The sequence below is a fragment of the Notamacropus eugenii genome, chromosome 6, assembly GCF_028372415.1.
Source record: "Notamacropus eugenii isolate mMacEug1 chromosome 6, mMacEug1.pri_v2, whole genome shotgun sequence".
Lineage (NCBI taxonomy): Eukaryota > Metazoa > Chordata > Mammalia > Diprotodontia > Macropodidae > Notamacropus > Notamacropus eugenii.
The window spans coordinates 261,799,803-261,810,441 of NC_092877.1; the positions used below are offsets into that span (position 1 = coordinate 261,799,803).

Below are 10,639 nucleotides of genomic sequence, written 5' to 3' on the forward strand. Positions count from 1 at the left end.
GACAAAAGAGGCACAGCAATGACTCTCCCTTCCCCCACCCCACCTCTCACCCCAAGCTTAAAGAGAGCTGAGCTCAGACAAGCCCAGCAAAGAACTGTGAGAACAGAGCCCCGGAACCTGGAATGGCTGCCTCTGTACTCTCTGAAAGGAGCCAAACCCAGCTGAGCTATGAACAGACAGCTCGTAGGTTTTGAAAACAGCCAGACTCAGAGGTGAGAGAAAAGCTTCAGAGCTAGCACTGACCCCTTCTAAGCTGCCTAGGGTAAGGCAGGCTTTGCATAGGCTGTTCGAATTGAGCTGATTGGAGGATTCACACAGGGGCAAAAGCGTCCTTCCCTTCCACCCCCCACCCCCCCATTATGTCCCGCCACAAGTGGGACACAAGACCACAGCAGGTTTGGAAATGAACTCTATCCTTCCTGCTCTGTGCTGGAAGGACTTGGAACTTTGGCATTATGCAACAAATCCTGGGCAATCCTTTTGTCCTTTGCTGCCCTATAACTGCGGGAGATGAGGCAGAGTGCTATGTGAGTTTAAAGGAGAGAATTTCCAGCTTACTCTCTTTCTTTGATTCTCTTATGATAACAAGGTGCTCACTCATACACCAGGTTTTTTTTTCTCTTAAGAGGTTTGGGGAATAAGTGGAAACCTTTCTCCCCACACCTTTACCTCTCTTCGGTGAATATGAACTTCAATGGGGTAAGCTTGTTCCTCTCCCCCCAACCTTCTTTCCATGCTGTGTTTCCCTTCCCAAGTAGGTGACCATATCATTCTCAAGGAGGGTATGTTTAGGCTTAGAGGCATCCTTTGAGCTCCAGAAGTCCTAGATCTATCAGGTGGAGCTAACTGGCCACAAAGGGACCACGGACAGAAGGAATGTAGTTATTTGGTGGGTGCAGGACTGAGATGAAATATGGATTGCTTATTTGACTGGGTCCACAAACTGCTGTACATTCTAATGAGGTTTAAGTATCACACTCCTGAAAGACTTAACAGTAGTTTTAAGTTAATGAATTCTGGCTTAAACTGTCTGTCCATGTGCTCTGTGAGTTTTTGAGTCTTTGGACATTATGTCTGTGTGTAGAAAAATAAATAGCTGTCCCATACTTCATTTAAATTGTACATTGAGTACTTTCTCTCCATTTGGGGGAGATTCTATACATAAGCCACACCCTAAGTGATCAATAAATCTTCCCCAGGGCACATGGATAGGGGACACAATGAACCAAAAAGTTGATGGGTTTGGCATCAATATGTTAGAGTCAAGTGTGTCTGACTGTGGCTGATAAGACCAATACAAGCTCAGAATGCTCTACCACAGGTGTAGCACAAACAGTCCATGTGAACATTTGGGGTGGATTCTCTAAATTTGTGCATCTTGCATTTCTTTTGAGCTGCTTCAATTCTACTTTGCCCACAGAGCACAACACCTTCTCTGATGAAGACATGTCCTGTGTCAGTGTCTCCCACATCACATAATCAATTCCAAAGTTCTTAAGAGAGACCTTGAGAGTATCCTTGTATGTTTTTTCTGACCACCATGTGAGTACTTGCCTTGTATTAGTTCTCCATAAAATAGTCTTCTCGGCAAGCATGCATTCATCATTTGAACAATGTGGCCAGCCCATCAGAGTTGCACTCTTTACAGTAGAGTTCGAATCCATGGCAGTTCAGTTCAAGAAAGGACCTCAGTGTCTGGTATTTTTATCCTGCCAAGTGATCTGCAGAGTCTTCCTAAGACAATTCTAACAAAAGAGATTCAGTTTCCATGGCGGAGTAGAAAGACGCACATACACATAGCTCTGAACCCACAACCCACAGAACGGCTAGAGGGGACCAACTCACGGTGAATTCTGCACCCAGAGGCCACGGAATATTGGAGCGAGGGAGATTTCTGTTCCAGAGAGACCTGCAAACCTCTCGCGGGGGATCCTTCGCGCTGTGGACTGGGCGCCGGGACTGGGAGCAGAGGGCAGCCCTGCAGCAGCCACGACACCGTGAGGAAAAAATCCTAGCAGACTACGGAGACGGGATATCCTGTGGCCACGCGGGTCCCTCCACCCACAGAGGGACCTGCAAACCTCTCGCAAAAGGTCCATCACGCTGCAGACGCGGAGCCCAGCCCAGACCTGCGGCGGCCGCAGCTCCGAGAGGTACAGATCCGAGCAGGCTTCAGGGAAGGGATCTCCAGCGGGCGGCACAAGCCCCCCCACCTACAGGTGACGAGGGTCGGTGAGAGAGTCTCTTTGGCGGGTCGAGAGGGGAGTGGGGTGCCCCCATGGCTCGGGCCCCCCTGGGAGATAGAAGCTGAGAGGCGGCTGCAGACAGGGGCTCCCCAAGCGGGCAGGAGCCTGGATCCATTGTGGAAGGTCTGTGCATAAACCCCCTGAGGGAACTGTACCTGAGAGGCAGCCCTGCCCCGACCTGACCATCTGAACTTAATTCTCACAGTGAATCGCAGCCCTGCCCCCGCCAAAAGCCCTAAGGCGGGAAGCAGCATTTGAATCTCAGTCCCCAAATGCTGGCTGGGAGGATCAGGAGGCGAGGTGGCTGTGAGGAGAATATTCAGAGGTCAAGCCACTGGCTGGGGAGAATGCCCAGAAAAGGGAAAAGAAATAAAACTATTGAAGGGTACTTTCTCAGAGAAAAGACACTTCCTCCCTTCCTTTCTGATGAGGAAGAACAATGCTTACCATCAGGCAAAGACACAGAAATCAAGGCTTCTGTGCCCCAGCCCACCCAATGGGCTCAGGCCATGGAAGAGCTCAAAAAGAATTTTGAAAATCAAGTTAAAGAGGTGGAGGAAAAACTGGGAAGAGAAATGAGAGGGATGAAAGAGAAGCATGAAAAGCAGATCAGCTCCCTGCTAAAGGAGAACCAAAAAAATGTTGAAGAAATTAACACCTTGAAAACTAGCCTAACTCAATTGGCAAAAGAGGTTCAAAAGGCCAATGAGGAGAAGAATGCTTTCAAAAGTAGAATTAGCCAAATGGAAAAGGAGATTCAAAAGCTCACTGAAGAAAATAAATCTTTCAAAACTGGAATGGCACAGATGGACGCTAAGGACTTTATGAGAAAGACAGATATCACAGAACATAGCGAGAAGATTTGAAAAATGGAAGATAATGTGAAATATCTTATTGGAAAAACAACTGACCTGGAAAATAGAATCAGGAGAGACAATGTAAAAATTCTGGGACTACCTGAAAACCATGATCAAAAGAAGAGCCTAGACATCATCTTTCATGAAATTATCAAGGAAAACTTCCCTGAGATTCTAGAGCCAGAGGGCAAAATAAATATTCAAGGAATCCACAGAACACCGCATGAAAGAGATCCAAAAAGAGAAACTCCTAGGAACATTGTGGCCAAATTCCAGAATTCCCAGGTGAAAGAGAAAATATTGCAAGCAGCTAGAAAGAAACAATTCAAGTATTGTGAAAATACAATCAGGATAACACAAGATCTAGCACCCTCTACATTAAGGGATCGAAGGGAATGGAATAGGATATTCCAGAAGTCAAAGGAACTAGGACTAAAACCAAGAATCACCTACCCAGCAAAACTGAGTATAATACTTCAGGAGAAAAAATGGTCTTTCAATGAAATAGAGGATCTTCAAATTTTCTTGGTGAAAAGCCCAGAGCTGAAAAGAAAATTTGACTTTCTAACACAAGAATGAGGAGAACCATGAAAAGGTAAACAGCAAAGAGAAGTCATAAGGGACTTACTAAAGTTGAACTGTTTACATTCCTACATGGAAAGACAATATTTGTAACTCTTGAAACATTTCAGTATCTGGGTACTGGGTGGGAGTACATACACACACATGCACACACGCACACATACATAGAAACAGAGTGCACAGAGGGAACTGAAGAGGATGGGATCATATCTTAAAAAAAAATGAAATCAAGCAGTGAGAGAGAAATATTGGGAGGAGAAAGGGAGAAGTTGAATGGGGCAAATTATCTCTCATAAAAGAGGCAAGCAAAAGACTTATTAGTGGAGGGATAAAGAGGGGAGGCAAGAGAAAAACATGAGGTCTACTCTCATCACATTCCACCAAAGGAAAGAATAAAATGCACACTCATTTTGATAGGAAAACCTATCTCATAATACAGGAGAGTGGGGGACAGGGGCACAAGCACGGTGGGGGGGAGGATGGAGGGGAGGGCATGGGGAGGAGAATGCAATCCGAGGTCGACACTCAGGGGAGGGAAAGGATCATAAGAGAATAGAAGTAATGGGGGACAGGATAGGATGGAGGGAAATATAGTTAGTCCTATACAACACAACTAGTACGGAAATCATTTGCAAAACTACACAGATTTGGCCTATATTGAATTGCTTGTCTTCCAAGGGGAAGGGGTGGGGAGGGAGGGAGCTAAAGAAGTTGGAACTCAAAGTGTTAGGTTCAAATGTAATGTTCTTACCACTGGGAAATAAGAAATACAGGTTAAGGGGTTAAGAAAGCTATCTGGCCCTACAGGACAAAAGAGAAGACGGAGACAAGGGCAGGGAGGGAGGATAGAGGAGAGAGCAGATTGGTCACAGGGGCAACTAGAATGCTTGGGTTTGGGGGGGGGAGGGGACAAAAGGGGAGAAAATTTGTAACCCAAAATTTTGTGAAAATAAATGTTAAAAGTTAAATTAAAAAAAAAAAAGTAAAAAAAAAAAAAAAAAAAGAGATTCAGTTTCCTGGCATGGTAGTGGTATACTATCCAGGTTTCACAGGCATATAATAATGAGGTCATATAATGGCTCTGTAGACCTTCAGTTTGGTAGTCAGTCTAATTAACCTCTTCTCTCCCAAATTTTCCTTTGGAGCCTCCCAAACACTGAACTAACTCTGGCAACGTCTGTGTCAATCCCTTATCAATGTGTACATCCCTGGAAAGTACATTGCCAAGGTAAGTGAACTTATCCACAGTTTTCAGAACTTCTCCATTTGCTCTAACAGATGGTTCCGCATATGGATGGTGTGGTGCTGGCTGATGGAGCACCTGTGTTTTCTTGGTGTTAATTGTTAGACCAAAATTAGCACAAGCAGCAGAGAATTGATCCATACTTTGTTGCATCAGAGGCTTCATTGAGTGCACAATCATCTGCAAACAAAAAATCATGTACCAACTCTCCCTCCACTTTAGTCTTGGCTTGTAGCCTTTTCAAGTTTAAGAATTTACCATCAGTGTGGCAGCTGACCTTGATGCCATCCTCTTCCTCATTGAACGTATTTGACAATATAACTAAAACATCATGCTAAAAAAGCATGAGAGCAAACACACAAGCCTTGTTTCACTCTATTGGTGACTGGGAAAATTCAAGAGGATCATCCACTAGCCAGAAGCCAGTCATGTATGCAGTCATGAAACTGATGCAAATACTGAATAACTTCTCCAGGCAATCAAACTGGGACATAATTTTCCATAAGCCCTCAGGACAAACAGTATCAAAAGCTTTGATTGTATCTACAAACATTGTGTGTAGATCTCTGTTCTGCTCCTGGCATTTCTCCTGGAGTTGTTGGGCAGCATATACCATATTGACTGTTCCTTGGCTGTTTCTGAAGCCACAATGACTTTCAGGTAGATGATCATCTTCCAAGTGAAGGATCATCCTATTAAGGAGGATTCTGGGAAGAATCTTGCCAGCAATGACTGAGAGAGGACCCCACCTCCCACTGTGATTGTCACAGGACTATCTAATTTTCTTTACCTTTACAGAGGTAAATAATTGAGGCATCCTTGAACTCCTGAGGGATAACCTCTTCTTGCCAAATAACCTAGAAAATTTCAATCACCTTTTGTATGAGCAATGGACCCCCAACCCTGTAAATTTTAGCTGGAATAGAATCAGCACCAAGTGCTTTGCCACACAAAAGGAGTCTAATGGCCCTCAAAACCTCTTCTTTGGTTGGAAGTTCAACTCGGGAGGTATTGACTTCAACTCAAGGTAAATGATCAATGGCTTTGATTGATGGTGGTCTATTGAGAACACTATGTTTAGTGTTTAGCCCATCTCTCTAAGGTCATATCCTTATCACTAATCAATGTGGCACCATCAGCAGTAAGTAGTGAGATGCACCGTAGGTCTTTGGCCCATAAATAGTCTTCAAGGATCATAAAAGGGTTTTTGGATTGTTACTATCAACATAACACTGAATTTCATCTATCTTCTTACTTGAGCCAAGAATCCTACATTTCTCTAAACTTTGTTTTGCTTGACTTTTGATGGAACCAAATGCTGACTTCTATCCTGTTAGTAAACCCTGCGGAGTTCTCATTTTTCATTTATCAGCTTCTGAATTTCCCTGTCATTTTCATCAAACTATCTTGACGTTTATAAGTGTTCTGACCCAGATGAAGAAATGACACACGGTATGACAAATCTCTGAAAACTACCCATTCCTTTTCCTGCCCAGTTGTGTGTTGCCAACTTTGTGTTGGCTCAAGTTTCCCTTCAAGTTAGCAACAAACTGTTCTGGTTCAGAGAAGCATTCTAATCTCTTGACATTAAGTCTTCTAGTAGTTATTTTGCCTTGCAGCCACCACTTTTGTTGAATGTTAATATTTAGCTTGGAGAGGATAAGTCTATGATCAGTGCAGCACTCTGCAGCACACATTGCCTTCATCACTCTCACATCCTATCCATCCTCCTTCCAGTCACATAGTCTATTAAATGTCAATGTTTGTTTCAAGGGTGTATTCATGAAGTATTATATTTAGGTAAATGGAAGATAGTGTTAGTAAAGAGAAGGTGTGATGGCAAGCAAAGCAGGATTCTTTGCTGTTTTTCTAGATTGAGTTTTAGTCAGTCAAGTGCCTTTGATCGAGTCTTGCCTTTGATTGAATCAATCAAGAATCTTTGATTGGAAACAGTGTGTATATATGTGTGTGTGTATACATATATGTGTGTGTATACATATATGTGTGTGTATCTATCTATCTATCTATCTATATATACATGTATATATATACATATATATACATACATATATATATATATATATATATATATAGTATTGCTTAGAGAGAGAAGCAGAACTGAGAGAGAAGAAACAGAAGTAGAGCTGAGTGAGAAGTGACCGTGAGTGGGCTAGGGGAACTTGCTTGAGGGGCAGGGGGTTGCTAATGGGAAGAAGGTTTGTGATCTCAGAACTCTGTTTGCTAATCTCTGTTAATTTCTCAGACAGAAGCCCTGTCTGTTGATCTGTGTTGATTTCTCAGACAGAAGTCCTGTCTGTTGGTCTTTATGAGTGAATTGAAATGATGGTGCTGGTAATGTGTATAAATATTATTATACTCCTGTTAAGCTTTGTTTTTGTGGAAACAGAAGCTGCAGACAGGAGCCCCTGGAGCCTGTTGTCAGGCAGAAGCAGGGAGAGTTTGGAGTGGAACAGTCCCCATGAGCTGAAACAAGGAGCAGGAGCAGACAAGGTGCCTGCATGTGAACCCAGGGAAGAGCTGAGAGTGGTCAGCCCACACAGGAAGAGCCACGGGGTTTGGAAGTCAGCCTCTAGTCAAAATGAGAGAGGACTTTCTTTGGACACTTGATATTGATTAAGAAGATTGTTTGTACTGTGACTTAGGGGTGGATAGTGTGGTATTTTGAAAAAGAACTTTACTTGGATACTTGGTATTGATTAAGGATGTTACTATTATTATCAGATGTATGTATTAGATGATATGTTTTGCTTAAGGATATTGGATGAATATTATGCTTTACTTTATTGAACAATGTTTAGTTTATTGCTGAATAAATAGAGTTTATTATACTATGTAATTTGACCCTTAAAATCATTCACAGCAGCACTCTTCAGGTGTGCTGCCATGACTGACTTTACAGAATGTCATGAGATGCACAGGTCTTCAGGAGTAAGCAACCATTGCTGTTGCTGTTTCCAGCTCCATTCCATCCAAGGATTCCCTGTCATGGCTGTTAGTCTGAGCCTATTCTAGTATTAGACACCCACAATTGTAAGCTTGTCCTCTTTTGGCACATTGATTATAAGGGTTTCCAGCTCTTTGTAAAATTTTTCTTTGACCTCATCAGGGTTCATCATGGTGGGAGCATAGGCACTGATGATGGTGGCATGATATTTTCCTGCTAGTGGCAATTGCATTGTCATGAGTCTGTCAGCCACCCTTTTTGGTAGGCATTTAAAGTTTGTTGACTAGATTAGTCTTGATTGCAAAACCTACACCAGCTTCATATTGCTCCCCTTCACTACAGACACTCCAGAAGTACATGTATCTAGCTCTGAATTCAGTAAGCTAGCCATTTGCCAGTCTTGTTTCACTCAGGGCTGCTATTTGGATGTGATACCTGCTGAGCTCTCTTGCAACAAGAGCTGTTCATCTGCAGGTCTACTGGATTTTGTGTTACATATGTGTGTGCACATTCCATGTACCAATGAAATCATCTTTGTAGAAGTTTTTGCACAGTTTTTGTGTGTGTGTTTCAACAGCAAAGTAGGATCCCCACCTGTTATGTTAATCAGGCCAGGGTTGGGTAAGCAGACAATTTTTAGGGCACATTTTCTAACCTTTTCCTCACACCAGGAGGAAAGCAGTGCAATCCTTAAAAGGCTGCTCAGATCCCCATTGACTGCTGAATCCCACTGCTACTTCCAGTGAGAAGATGACCCTATAGCCTAGGCTGCCTGTGTGCAGGGTTGTGACTACAACTCCCAGCGTATCCACACTTGCTGCTTCATCACTTGCCTGTTGCCACAGGACTTTGAGATAGATAAAAATAGTATAATGCTATTGATTATGTCTTTGGATTCGTGCCTAATTGGATTTAAGTGAGGCAGAGTTGCATGAAGTCCTCAGCCTCACTCTCTTCCAAAGTCATCACAGTCAAGTGGCAGGACAGAGTTAAGATGACTGAGGATGGCTCAAGATGCAGTTGAATGACCTTGGTGTCTTCAGTGTCTAACCAATCTCTGTTTTCATTTGCCCATTCCTCCAGAGGAAGTCTTCACATGCTTGGGAGAGGCACCCCCTGACTCACCAATGGCTTTGAGACCCCTTGGTTACTCTCAACCTAGTTTTGCCCATACACCAGGACAGTTTACCGGGGTGTAGCCACTGTTGAATACCCTATCCACGGAACCAAAGAGTATGAGAATAGGGAACCTGGCTCTTTCATTAGAGACCAGTCTCCCCCAGAAGTAGAGCAAATCCATAACTCCGAGATAGGACTTGAATCCAGGTCCTCCTGGCTTCAAAATGGTCGCCTATTCACTGTGCCATTTTTCTGATCTCTTTCCTGGGTTAGTTAGTCTAGTAAAAATCAGAGCTGACCTTGCATTGACTTTGGAATGAGTGCTGAGATGTGTGTTTCTTTTGTTTTACAATTCTCTCTCAATTAAATTTTTTTTTGTTTCAATGTTGAGTTCCTGTCTGGCCTGTTAGTAAAATGCAAGCTGAATTTAGATGACCTTTAGAAGTTCTTAGGAAAATAAATGGGGACTGGAAGTAACTGAGATGCATTGTAATTATTATCCAAGGTAACTCCACATTGAATCCTTATTACATGTGAATCTAGAGTTGAATGAAAAAAAAAGCTGCATTTGTAATTTAGGAAATTGAATTGAGCAATTATACTATAAAGCAGTAATTAAGAAATTTAATATTGTTTAAGAAATAGAATAATGGACTAAAGGAATGGATTAGAGAAAAACCCAGAAGTAATGTATAAATGTAGTAGCCTTGTATTTAATTGACCCAAGAACATGAACTATCGGAGTCGCAGCCAGAAGGTTACTCAACCAATCAATCAACGGAGGGAAGATGGTAAAAATTAGTACTCACTCCCTGATAAGATAGGAGATAAAATAAGAAACAATATAAGATAAAAAGTTTTTTCAGAACTGGTACTTGTTAATTAACAACTTTTAGACCAGCGTCTTCTAGCCAATTTGATAACTTCGACAGTCTTCCTTAATAGTTTTTAAATGTCTTTCTTTGTAATTTCTGTAGAACTGTGAGACTGTTTCCACTGCTTGGTCTAATCACTTACAGTATTCACTCTCAGTCCCAGTAATCCCTTGAGTTTGGTGGATTTAGCCTATGTACTCCAGAGAAACTGCTTGGGTCTCTGCAGCTACTTCTGCCTTAGCCCAAAGTCAGAAGCCTTCTCTCATTCCTGTTGGGAGATAGACAGGTCCTCAGGACCCTACATAGGTATTCTAGATGCTTCTAGCCTTACCAAACTGGTATCCAGCCATGACCCCAGGATGTGCATCTTCAATATACATACAATGTCAAAGACAGAATCCCTGGAACTCTTCAGTAATTGTTGATTTTCTCCATCAGGCCTCAGCCATCCTGTGATGATCTCTGTGGCATACTCTTATCAGACTATTCTTTGAGGTAGTACTTAACTAATAAATAACTTGTTCTGCAATCTGAGCCCATGCTCAAATAAGCTTTGACTTGTTTCCTCTATCACCACCAACTTCCCTCATATTATCCATACATAGTCCACACTTTTGTTTTTATACCTCTAATGGACCTCAGCTTGCTTGAAAAGTTCCTGACAGAAATGGAGGGTTTGGGAATTTTCAACTATTCCCTTCTCTTGGAATCTCTCTGAAGATGTATATTTTAGCAATTATTGGTCTTTCATC

General features: G+C 42.5%; 1 long non-coding RNA gene across 1 annotated transcript; it reads left to right on the forward strand.

Moving 5' to 3' along the window:
• The first annotated feature begins 117 nt into the window (after nt 1-117).
• On the forward strand, nt 118-7,780 carry LOC140512877 (uncharacterized). The gene is made up of 4 exons (XR_011969958.1): nt 118-699; nt 1,421-3,698; nt 4,831-4,913; nt 7,336-7,780. It is a non-coding gene; the product is annotated as an uncharacterized lncRNA (long non-coding RNA).
• The last annotated feature ends 2,859 nt before the right edge of the window (nt 7,781-10,639 follow it).